Here is a 13,839-nt window from a genome sequence, read left to right on the forward strand (position 1 = left end):
CTAAACAATACAGTCTGACAATAAAAGCAGACTTAGCATGAGCAGTAAACTTCTCTGCCCTTGAAACTCTCATTCAGTGAAATGGCAAAACTCACATTCATTGAAACAGCATGAAAACCCACATTCATAGAAATTGAAAACCCACATTCATAGAAATGCATCTGGTTGGAGAATTAAGTTTACCTTTGGGCTGTTTTCAAAACAAAACTCCTTGCACACATTTTTTTAGGGACATGCATACATGTATTTATTCTTTAATTCACTTTCCTGATTGTATTGAATTATATTCCTTGTATTATATTCCTTGTATAATACAGCATCACTTGTTAGAATATGTTTTAAATTTGTAGTTTTAAACATTCTTTTAATAAGCAATGAGAGAAGATTTATGAACCAAACACTACCCATTTCAAAAAATCAACAATAAAAGGCCACTCAAGACTTCTGTCATTACAATCCACCAATACTACTACACACGCACAATCTCTGCAGAAGTAAAATCCTCTGAATTCCACATTAAAGAAATCTGTAACTAATGAAGAGGTTGCTAATGGCAAACAACTTTACATATTGATGTTATCTACAAATTCAGTGCCTGCTGCCCTTGAAAAATTAATTGCCTATATTACAATAAAAAATTGGTACACTGGTAATATTGCAATAGGAAATGACTAACAAGTTCACAGTCACTAGGTATCTCATACAAAGGCCATACTCAGGAGTGTAGAACCCCTATCCCCCTTATAATGCACCAAATAATCAATCATATAGGCACTGCATATCAGCACTCTATCCACATGGTGTGGGAGTGGAATCCACAGCCTTCTGCACCAAAGGCAATTATGCTATTAACACTGCTTTCAGATTTTACAACACAGTGTGCCATTTGATAAACAAAAAAACAGCTAGTTGCACATTGAAAACATTTATACTTCTTACAGTGTGTTAAATGTGTAGTTTTGAACATGTTTCCAGTAAGTAATGAAACAAAATGTATGACCCAATAATGACAAACCTGCCCATTTCATTACATTTTAACCATAAAAGGCCCCTCAAACAGTAGCAGTCAATAAGCACAATCTCTGTAGAAGTAATCATCATCTGAATAATTCTACATTAAAGAGATTTGTAACTAATGAAGATGCTATTACTGACAAAGAACTTTACATTTCACTGTTCCATCTACAAATTCAGTGCTTGCTGCCCTTGAAGAATTAATTGCCTACGTTGCATTAAAGAAAAAATGGTAGAAACATACAAGTTCATAGTAACTAGGCATCTTAAACAAAGGATGGCACATTAAGGAATACAAAACCCCTATCTCCTCTTAAAATGCAACAAATAAATCGGCAACTAGGACATTACATACCATGCCTCCATACCTCTCAACCTCTTAGCACAAGAAATCTGAACGAGCCTAAAATATCGGGGGGGGGGGGGGGGTCAAAGGCCACCCAAACAGGGACAGATTATAAATATTGTTCTTATAGACTTAGAAAGTTGCTAGAATAACAGCATTTGTCTTAGTATGCATTTTCTGAAGGAAATGAGGGCTGAAACTCAAATGTTTGGCATTTAGTTATTTCAATCCTCAATGATTTGCCAGAAAACCATAACTTTTATGAGGAAAAGGCCAAAAATATAAGGCAAAAATCTGGACAGTTGAAAGGTATATATACCTCTCAACCTCTTAGTGCAAAAAATCTGGACAGAGCAGCAGTAATTTGTGAAAATTAAACTTGCAGAGAAATGAAAATCGCATTTCTAACTTTTGAAGGTAAGATGTCCTCTTTTGGAAGTTTACAGTACAGTCATACCACATACCCAATTATTTTTGTGGCAAGTTTACAAGTTATCTTCTACTCTGAGTGCATGTCTAGGAAAAAAAACTTTAGAAATGGGAAAAAAAGAAATCAGCTTTGGCACAGAATTTAATATTATGATTTGTATATTAATGAAGGGTGGTAACATCATATAAGCATTTTATACTCCCAGGACCCTGATGCCACAGATAGGTATTATTAATTCAGCTTTGCTTTCTACAGCTTCCCAGCATCATATATGCCATCTGCCTCAAGTCTGAAAGCCCTTACAATGTTCAACAGTTATATTTCAGCAATTCTTCTAGGAGTGTAGTACAACAAATGAATGCTAGACATAATATACTTTGCAATGGCCCATTTCAGTTAATAGATATTTATAGTTTTGACATATACAGTGGAATTATACCGATGTTAATGCAATTAACTGCATCACAGTGCTGCACTAGTTTTTAATGTGTAAATTAAAGAATAATTACATCTAGTCATATAGATTTTATTAATTGTGCTAAGATTCACAATGGGTAAAAGATGGATGCATACACTGAACTGCATTTTGAAATTTCTTCAGAATCCAGACATAGGAATGCAGGTAGAATTCTCTGCACATATACAAAAAATCAACAGCTGTTCAACATATTTAACTGCAGCAAGCCAACTCCGTGGAAATGAATTATCATAGGTAGTGATGTTTTAAAGTGCTTATATAACAAGGCCATAAAAAGGAACAATACATTAGATTATGTGCTTTAATGAACTATCAGATTTGTTTAAACTCACTGATACACCAACCTGAAAAATACACTTATGATATCAATTGAAACACAGAAACTACTTATCAGTTTCAGATCCGCTTTCCTTAACAAAACAGAATAATGGTATATTACCTCAAAAAGAATCAGTGTTGACTGATTCTGCTTTTATGAAATGCATCACATTGAAACAAGTCTTCAAAAAAAAAAAAGGGCTGAAAAAAACTTACCACTCAGGGTGCCTTTGAGGATATTTAATTAAAATCTAATCCTGCATTCATTAAGGCTCACATAAATTAAGCTGTCATTCATAAGATTTATGGATTCTCATTTGCATATTGCATACAATTCATCAATTATTCAAGTATGAAAGGAGCACATTTCCCTTGGAGCTGCCTGCTACCCTAACAACATTTGAAATGAGGGAAAGAGCAAGACTTCTCTGTTCTGCCACAGCAGCACACACATACAGCGACCCTCTCACAAAGCAACACACACACACCTACTCTCTTGCACAGCAACAAAGACTCTCAAAAGAATGAACGGCTAGTTTAAATTCCATACACACACACACACCCTACTCTCACACAGTAACATATGCACACTTTATATCTCATACAAACAGAACACATTTAAATTACATACACATACGTACATACCCACACACATTCTTTCTCATACAGAAATAAACAGTTTAAATTATACATTGTTCATGCTGGTGTGAATGACCTGAGACGTACCTCCCTGGACTACATGAAAAGAGACAGAGGAGCTCTCTGAGCATGTAGCAAGGCCGGTATGACCCTGACCTTGAGTAGCATCTTACCCTCACCAAGACTGATGCCACAATATGAAGACAAGATGAGCAATTTCAACAATTGGCTTAAGTATTGGTGTCATTCAAAGGGGATCCAATGCCTGTCAGCCTGGGATGACATGCTCGACAAGCCACGATGCTTCGCTAGGGACGGCTTACACCTGTCACCACTGGGCTTTCAGATATTGGCAAAGGCTCTTGCTACCCCCATAGTGCCTTTTTAGGCAAGGCTCAAAAGACAAACCCACCTCCATAGGTATCATAAGGGATAAGAAACTAAGAGTAATGCTACTCAACGCAAGAAGTCTAAACATCAAGATGCATGCACTCGAAACTCTCCTTAGCATGAAAAACATCGATATCTGTGCAGTAACAGAAACCTGGTTCAAGGCTCCCGAGAGCACCCCAGCACTACCAGGTTATATCTCATACCATGCTTTTCGGCCCCAAAACTTGGACCGAACCACAAAAGGAGGGGGAGTATCAATATTCGTCAAAGATACCCACACCTCCAGGTTGGTGGCACAGCACGAAGCATCGCAGACTATCCATGTGCAACTAACAGTGGGTAAAACTGCCTTCCAGTTTACAGCCTGCTACAGACCACCCTCCCAAACCCAGGAACTCCACTCGGCCTTCCTGAGAACACTGGAAAATATGAAGGTCTATCCAAACAACTCTAAAACAAATTTCACACTCCTCAAAACCGAGGTGGAATCCTTCAAAGCCCCCGGGCCTGTGGAAAATATGGCCCAGACCGCAGAATCTTTTATAAACGCATTCTATGAACACCTTCAGGAATGCATGGATCATGCAATCCCAAATAAAACCAAGACCCAATCCTCCAAAGGCAGACGTCCTGTCTGGTGGACCCCAGCCATAAACAAACTATACAATAGAAGGAGGAAGCTACTAAATGACAGAGCAAAATCCCAAAAAGGGAAGGCATCTCTGATCAGTATTAGCAAAAAACTATGGGCACTCATAAAATCGTCTAAGGCCAGCTTCGAGAGAAAAATTGCACAGGACACTAAGGATAATCACAAGGCTTTCTTTAGTCATGTTAGGAACCTGGGTGGGAATTCCCAGATATGCTCAGAATTAGTCCAAAATGACAAAAATACGAACCCACAGACATTGACAACATTCTGGCTGCCAGGTTCAGTGCAAATTTCTCCCTCCCCACCAAAAGGGCAAATATCTATCCCAGCAGAGTGCTGCCCCCCTGACATCTCAGATGCTCACGTAAGAGCCACCCTCTCCAAAGCAAAAAACACAGCATCAATGGGACCAGACGTTGTCCCGGCTCGTCCTACATGAACTCCAAGAAGAGCTAAACCCAAACATAAAACTACTGTTCAATCTCAGCCTTACTACAGGATATGTACCCAAAGAGTGGCGTACAGCAATGGTGGTACCTCTCCACAAAGGTGGTGCATCAATGGATCCTGGAAACTATCGCCCCATAAGCCTGACTAGCTTGGTCTGCAAAGCTATGGAAAGGATCATCATGGACCTTATAAATAAAGATATTGGGGACCTACAGACACTGGATCCTACCCAGTTCGGCTTTGTTAAGGGCAGATCCTGCCTCTTAAACCTGGTTGATTTCTTTGAAACAGTCACCAAGGCCATTGACGAGGGGAAGGTGGTCCACACAGCCTACCTGGACCTCGCAAAAGCCTTCGATACAATACCCCACTCAGGCATTATAGATAAGCTCACCAGCTTAAATATAACCCCCTATGTCATTTGATGGGTTGCAAACTGGCTCAAGGACAGAACCCACATGGTTAGAATTGCTAGAGCCATGTCAGACTCCAAACCAGTTACAAGTGGCATCCCACAAGGCTCAGTCCTGGGACCGCTCTTGTTCGGTATATATTTCTCAGAGGTACAGGCCAACACGGAAGGACTGTGGCTGACCAAGTTCGCAGATGACTGCAAACTGGGCGCCATAATCGACTCTCCAGCCGACACAAGCATCCTACAAAAGGGCCTCATAGAAACAGACAACTGGTGCCAGAGCCATGGCATCAAGCTAAATGCCAAAAAGTGTATAGTCATCCCCTTTGGCAAAAACAAAGTGCCCACAAATTACCTCATAAGTGGTAATCCATTAAGTACGGAAGAAGCAATTAGGGACCTGGGGACCCAAGTTGATAGCAATCTCTCATTTGACAACCACGTGGCCAAAGTGGTTAGAGAAACATTTTATATAGCCCACCTAATCATGAAGGGATTCACATCTAGATCAGGGGAGATCATCGTGCCTCTTTACTCATCCCTTATCAGGCCCATAATTGAGTACAATGCCCCTTTTGGGATGTACCTTACCAGACACCTGCAACAACTGGAAAGACCCCAAAAGTACCTCACCAAGAGGATCAAAGGGCTCAGACAGATGCCATATGCTGCCCGGTTAAAGAAACTCCAGCTCTACTCAGTGGCATACCGCCTGCTCAGAGGCGATCTGTGCCTGATGTATAAAGCCATGTCCAACCCGGAATTAATGGACATGCTGCACCTCAGAAAATCCAAATCTCGAGCCACGCCGAGAGACTTGAACCTCAGCACTGAAATAAATAGGACATGCTGGAGGGACAGATTCATAACCCAGAGGCTCCCTTCACTCTGGAATAAAATCCCAGGCCAGGTTAGGCAGAGTCCCTCATTGACTCTCTTCAAGAGGAATCTTGATGAGTGGATGGGGGATCGTAGGTTTACCCCGGGTATCACTTTTGTGTCACTGTTAGACAGAGGCACAGTATACTAACCTCAAAAAAGGGCATAGCAAAATTAATTTAAAATGGGTGGCGAAAGCCACACACACTCTGGCTAGGCTTATATGCCCTAGGGCAGATAGCCTAGTATGAACCTATGAACCTAAACACACACACACACACATACACTTACCTTCTTTATAACCCAAATGGCCACACGCGGAGACACAGACAACAACTCTTCTTTTGAACTGCTGGCTTAAATTCCGCACGGAACTGCAGAATGCATTTGTATGACGTTTGCATCGTGACGCACTCAAGTTTCGCTTTAAAGGAGAAGATTCTTGCACTGTCTGCAAACTAAACGTTTTTTTTTTTTTAGCCTCCTGGCTAACCTACAGCTGTAAGTGGGAGGGTGCTAGCCTCGCCTTCCCCACCCTCCGCCCCCTGGTTTCAGTGCCAAGAAGAGCGCAAACTTGAAGAAATAAGTAAATAAATGCATAACGCTCCCTTTACAAGGCTGGCCTGTACGGCGCCCTAGGCGGTCGCCTAGTTCGCCTATGCCTAAGGCCGGCCATGACAAGACCACCTCCTTTTTTTGGTGGGTGGGGGTTGGTCATGCCTGGAAGAAGAAGAATAGGTGGAGTAGCTGAGGTCCTGCACAGTGAAGAGTGCCGGTTTTCTTTTCAAGAAGCCATAAAGCATGTATTTTAAGGCTTGGTACAGAAACTTATTCTTGAAATGTTTGTCAAGGATACACTGCCTGCTTTCCACCTTAAGGAAGAACAGCCTCAACTACACCGTTCTTCAAAGGCATATACCACAGTATAGCCAAAAAATATAGCAAGTGACATGCAAGCTCACTCTGGACACTGTAAACAATGCTTTCACAATTCTTTTTACTCAATCCACACTTGGGGAGAGCGGAAACTCTTTTAGTGCCTGATTCACTAGGAAGGACTGGAATATGTATAATATGGACCACTTTAGTCAAATAGTTGAAGGGCCTAAGCCCTAATGTGACAATAATACTTTCTTGTCCACTCTTCTAAAGCTTCAGACTCCTTACCTTGTAGAAAGGTGTCTACATCCTGTGCTGGATTAAGGAGTTATCAGTTCAAGGATATCTGGCCTCGATCTTGCTCCACTAAAGCAGGGGCTTACAGAAAGTACCCACTTTGGCAGCCAATGGAGAGCTGCATGTATGGCATCCATGAAGACTGGTTTTAGGGGAAGCTGACCTCAGGGCCTCTCTTCCTTCCCAGATTCTCGATAAGGTCCTTTTGGGAAGAAAGAAAAAGCACCATATGCCAGTCTGGAAGTATTCAGTACACTGTGAGTAGTTGCAATGATAAAGCAATGTCAAAGACACCACGTCAAGTCGAGCTATTAGTGGTAAGGTGTGCTGCATACGATGCTCTGTTGTGCCGGTGGAGTTTTAGTGATCACTGTTTGTAGTACACTTTGCCTTGCCATATTGTTAGTAGTCCCATATATTAAAAAGATGAGAAACTGCAAATGGAGTTTCAGTACTCTGAAATACAGCTGCAGTTTGATATCAATGAGTGTAGAGTACAATGACTGATTTGAACTACATATGCAGCTCTTTTATATTGTCAGTAGTACTAAAAAGTTGCAAAATGAGTGCATGACTGGATTACCTCTTTTTCAGATGTTTGCCTTTCTTCCATAGTTGGGTAAGTATGATGACAGTGTAAGTAAGGTGTGTGTGTGTGTGTGTGTGTGTGTGTGTGTGTGTGTGTGTGTGTGTGTGTGTGTGTGTGTGTGTGTGTGTGCGTGCGTGCATATGTTTGGGAGAACGCTTACTTTTAGTGATATATTACTTGCTGTGCATCTACAAAAAGCAATGTCAATGCTACATAGATTCTTTTTTAAATTTTTGGCATGTTTACGCCCTTGATGTACGGGCATGAATGGCTACTATAAAGAAGCAGTGGGGTGCTATATGATAAAAAAGACTCACAGTCTTTATTGGTCTCTGAGATGATGGTCTCTGGTTTCAGATACCTCATATGAATCTGAGGAAAGGAACTTCACCTAGGACAGTTTATGCATACTTGAAGTGCCTGGCTTCAAGTGTGTGGTATGTGGGTGTCAGGTTTCAGGCAACAGAAAGCTGGTCCTAGAGGGAACACCTATCAACAGAAGTGCAGGAACAGGTCTGGAATGAGCTTGATGCTGGTGCCAGATCTGGTTCTCAAAGGATGTGATGCTGCACCTATACGGATAGGTCCTGGGTCACTCCCTGAAAAGGGACAGTGTCCAGTGGACCTATCTGGTTAACAAATGGAAATTGTTATTAGTTCTCATCAGATTTCAAACATTTGTCTTAAATTCTGAAAATGAGGCTTGAACTATGCAGCCATGCAGGGAGGAGAGCTTGAAATATGAACAAATGCAGGAAGACTGGGTGGATGCATTTAAACCTGGGCCACAAAACCTTCCTGGCTCCAGGAATGAGCAGGAAAGAAGAGTCCTCAGGTCAGAGAATGACCACCAACTCAGTGTCTGCCAAATTGAAGTGTTTACCCCTGAAATCAGGCTTGGCAGGAGGTTGCTCCAAGAATAATAGAATGCATCAGTGAAACCACGCCATGTCAACCCATGACTTGACAACCGATCAACTGAATATGTTCAACAATGAAACCAAATATAAGAGAAAGATCCCACCATAGCCACTATGTAGGGATCTTTACACCACCTCCTCCTTACTTAATATAACTTATTCTGAACATGCATAACTTACTTCATTACAAAGTGAAACCCAATCAATGGAATGGACTCAAATGATCGTGGTTCACTTAAAAGTGGCAAGATCACATAAATTATGACCTGCTCCAGGCAATCAACCAACATAACAGAGGGGTCTGCACCTTAGGATGTAACCTCCAAAGGAAACCACGCTACAGCTCCTTCAGGTCCCTCACTGTCTGAAGTGATGCTTAGCTCTCTCTAACTAAAGATGTGAATTTCATGTCAGAGGAGAGGAGGAACGCTTCAGAAATGGGCATACCTTCCAGACTAAGGATTATTCTCTGTTTCTCTGGTCTCCTGAAGATACACTTAAAATCTGGAGATATGCCTGGGACCCTGGAAAGGAACATTCAACCTCTGCAATCCTCCTGGCAACAACGCAGGCCCCACTGTTTGTTTCTCCTTTTAAGGTATGTATATGGCCAGGTTGAGCAAGTGTCATTTATGGCAAGGCAGCAGAGACATCATACTTCTCCTGGCAGAACAATGTTGGCATTGATCGTGGTAGGATATCTAGCACTATATAGACACTTGTAGGACTTTGCTGTTTTGGGTAATGAACATGGAAACTTTCCACTGACCTACATCAGTACTGAGATCCAATTTGTAAGAATGGCAGGGAAAAATGATTGGCTTGAGCTAGGCACACTGTCCCAATGCAGCACAAAGCATGTCAGCAAGGACTGGAATAGGGTGCCCATGTTTTAGAGTATGGGAGCTTCTGAGAAAATACTGAATTAGAAAGGAACAGTATAAACCAAATAACACTCATCAAGGAGGGTATCTGATGCTGGATCAAGCAAGAAAATTCCACATGGAAATGTGAAAAAAATGTATTCTAACACAGTGATTAATTCATCAAAATCTTCTATACTGCTTTATTCAAGGACATGTATAAAAAAAAAAAAAAAAAAGTTAACATTTTTATGACTCTCCTTTGTGAAATTATGCAGAGTAAAATGTTCAGCAATTCTACTGTCATTTTAAATAGTGACAATAAGAAGTAAGGAACATGAATAAAAACTTAGTAATTTAGTCTAAATTCCACAAATTTAAGGGGACTTTTGTAAGAGCTTAAATCTTCCAATACTCCACACACTTTGTATTTGTTGACTGGGAAAGTTCATCTGGGCAGAGCTCATTTTCAACAAAGGTCTGGGAAGAAAATGTCCATCCAAGTACATTTATATTAATTATTGAATTTAGACGATTCTCAGAAAAACAGCAGCAACATTTGTCAGGGAAAAAAAGCAATTAGAAGACAGGTATATACAGTGAAGTATTTACATCAACAATTGATGAGTCTATACATTTCTGATAGTTCAAAGTTTGCAGAAGTAAATGGATCTATACTGCAGAAGGGAAAACATTGTAAAGAAGTTTAGTGTTTTTCCATGTCAGTATAGAACGGTTTGTAGAGTTCAAGAGATATGGTGAAGCAAGTTATAAAGTTACGTAGGACAGCAGATATTAGTAATGTACAGGAGAAGAACGGCAATAGCACATGACTAAGATAGCAGGGTATAGGATTAGTTCTACCTAGGCTGCCAGTTCCACATTGGTTTATCGATAAGGGGGATAACTTAGGTATACAAGGAATGCAGGACAGGGATAGAGTGGTGGATTGGGGCAGTTAGAAAAACAGAAAAGTACAGTTTTGTACCTACCATAAATGTAGATGTTCGAGGATCCACATTGCTGCAGTCCTAACTATTGGGTAGTCCGCTGTCCAGTCGGCCCGAATACCAGAGTATATGGCTGACGTCGGTCAGGGCGCATTAGACTGACGTCAGTACGTCAGGGTACTAATGCGCATGACCGACGTCATATTCTCAGTCTTTTCTTGCCCCAGATGTCAGAAGACCCTAAAAAGACAAGGCCCAAAATACCTGCACCAAAATTATGTACAATATATACAAAATATATACAAAAATATCAACATATAACCTCACCTACACAACCACCCCTAAACACAGAGGGAAGGAGGGAGGTGGACTGCAGCAATGTGGATCCTCGAACATCTACATTTATGGTAGGTACAAAACTGTACTATGTTCTTCGTTCCACATTGCTGCAGTCCTAACTATTGGGTAGAATCCCAAAGCAGAGGTAAGGGAGGCTGGCAAATCATAAAGAAGTAGGGGCTGACAACATGCCTTGCAAAACAGCTGTGGCAAAACCAGCCCTAGACTTAGAGTAGATAGGAAGGTGATAATGCTTAGAGAAAGTATGCACTGAACTCCAAGTAGCTGCCTCCAAAATATCCTTAGTTGCCACCCCCCTTAGAAATGCTGTTGAAGTGGCAGTAGCCCTAGTGGAATGAGGCCTAATCCCAGCTGGAATCTCCTTGCCATGATGGGAATAACAAAATGCAATGCAAAACCCAATCCACCTAGAAATAGTTTGTTTTGACACAGGCTTGCCCTGAACTCAAAGCAAAAGAAACAAACAACTGCTGAGACTGTCTAAAATCCTTAGTCCTGCTTAAATAATAACGCAATTGCCTGTGTACATCTAAAGTGTGCAAAATCTTTTCCCTTTATTTTGGGGGTCTGCATAAAAAGTAGGCAAATGAATAGTTTGGTTTAAAGCCACACTAGAAACCACCTTAGGCATAAAGGAAGGATTAGTACGTAATGATACCCTATCCTTATGGAAAATCAAAAGGGCTCTACTGCCATAAGGGCCTGCAACTCAGACACCCTTCTTGCAGAAGTAATAGCCAACAGAAAAGCAGTCTTCCATGACAAGTATTTCAATTCAGCAGTAGCCGCAGGCTCAAAAGGTTGTAGAGTAAGTTTTTCCAACACAAAATTGAGATCCCAAGCAGGAGTAGGAGCTCTACGTGGGGTCTTATATTCTTTGCCCCTCTAAGAAACTGCTTGAACAAAGGATGCGAAAACAATGGTGGGTCACAATCATAGTGAGCTGAAATTGCTGCAGCATGAATCTTAATGGAAGAGAAGGACAAACCTTTGTCCAATAACTCAGTAAGATATTGAAGAGCCACACTCAAATTAGGCTCAGAAACCTCCAAATTCTTTGCTGTACTCCAAAATAAAAATCTCTTCCATTTTTCTGCACACTTTCCTTGTACTAGGTCTTCTAGCTTCCATAATCACATTTAAAACTTGTTGAGGAAGTTGAGACCTGCTGTGTTTCAACACAGAATATGCCAGGCTGTTAGATGAAGAGAGTGAAGCTTGACATTGAGCAGATGACCGTCCTTCTGAGATAACAGATGAGGAATCAAAGGTAAAGGCCATGGAGGCTTCCTTACCAGACTCCTTAGTAGTGGGTACCAGTGTTGCCGAGGCCAATCTGGAGCTATCAAAATCATCCTTGGCTTGTCTTGTCTGACTTTTAATAGCACCTTTGGAAGAAGAGGCAGAGGTGGAAAGGCATACACATGAAGGTTTTTCCAACTGAAAGACAGAGCATCCACTTTCCAAGCTGTGCGATGAAACCCCTTTGTGCAAAACTTTGGCAGCTGGTGGTTTAGTGGAGAAGCGAACAGATCTATGTCTGGAGTTCCCCATGACACTGTCAATTTCTGAAATACATGAAGATCCAGTTTCCACTGTGGGGATCCATGATTTGTCTGCTTAACACATCTGCTAAAGAGTTCTGTGCTCCTGGCAGAAACCTTGCCTGAAGAGTTAGTTGCAAGCTTAGCGCAGTCTCCCATAAAATCATTGCTTGCCTGCATAGAGGATAAGAATGTGTTCCCCTTGCTTGTTGATGTACCACATGACAGTTGTGTTGTCTGTTAGAATCAACACCTGCCCTGGAAGAAGTAACTCCTTGAAAGCCATTAATGCAAACTGGACTGCTAACATCTCCTTCATGTTGATATGTAGATGCTGTAGTCTGGCAGGCCACTTGTCTTGTATCCACTTTCCATTTAGATGAGCTCCCCAAGCAATGTCCGAGGCATCTGTCGTTAAAATCTGACTCGCCTCTGGCCGGGTCACAGAGAGTCCCTTGTTTAGGTGACATTCCTGAGCCCACCACAAAATTCTTTTGAAGGCAAGGTATTATTTGAATGACAGTGTCCAAATCCTGGCAGTGCTGTGTCCATACATTTTGAGATACCATTGTAGCTTTCTCATATGCAGTTTGGCATTGGGAAGCACCAGAATACAAGATGCCATGAACCCTAATGCTTGAAGGACTGTCCTTGCAGTCAGCACGGACTGATGAGATAGTTGATGGAAGTAAAGTGATAGACTCTTTTGTTTGTCCGGGGTTAAAAAGGCCATCTGGGCTGCTGTATTCAGTCTCACACCCAGAAAGCACATGTCCTGAGAGGGTACTAGACTGGACTTTATTTCGCTCACAGAATACCCTAGGCATCTTAGCACTGCTATAACATATTCCAGATGCTGTAGAAGGTCTTCCTTTTCTTGAGCCAGAATCAGGCAGTCGTCCAAGTAAGGATAGATTTGAATTCCTTGTAGCCTGAAGTAAGCTATCACTGGAGCCAGAACCTTTGTGAATACTCTGGCAGTAGATAAGCCAAAGGGCAATGCAGAGAACTGATAATGAGAACTTCCAGCTCGAAACGCAGATACTTCCTGCAACTTAGCCTTATAGGCACATGAAGGTAAGCTTCCTTGAGATCTAAAGTTACCATCCAGTGATCTTTGCCCAGCAGAGGTAAAAGCTGTTGTAACGTCAACATCTTGAACTTGGGAATGTCCAGATAAGTGTTGAGGAGAGATAAATCCAAAATTGGTCTCCACGTGTTCCCCTTCTTTGGTACTAGGAACAGGCGAGAATAAAATCCTAGGCCCCTTTCTGATACAGGGACTGGCTGAATGGCCCCATCTGGAGTAACTGAGAAATTTGCTTGTGAGCCTCTTTTCTTTGTGGAGGAGGAACGTCTGGCATGCCTTTGAAAGGGGCAATGTATGGAAATAAAACCTGTAACCGTGGTGAATGATATCCAA

Source organism: Protopterus annectens, chromosome 3.part1, assembly GCF_019279795.1.
Source record: "Protopterus annectens isolate FY-2018-M chromosome 3.part1, PAN1.0, whole genome shotgun sequence".
Taxonomy (NCBI): Eukaryota; Metazoa; Chordata; order Ceratodontiformes; family Protopteridae; genus Protopterus; species Protopterus annectens.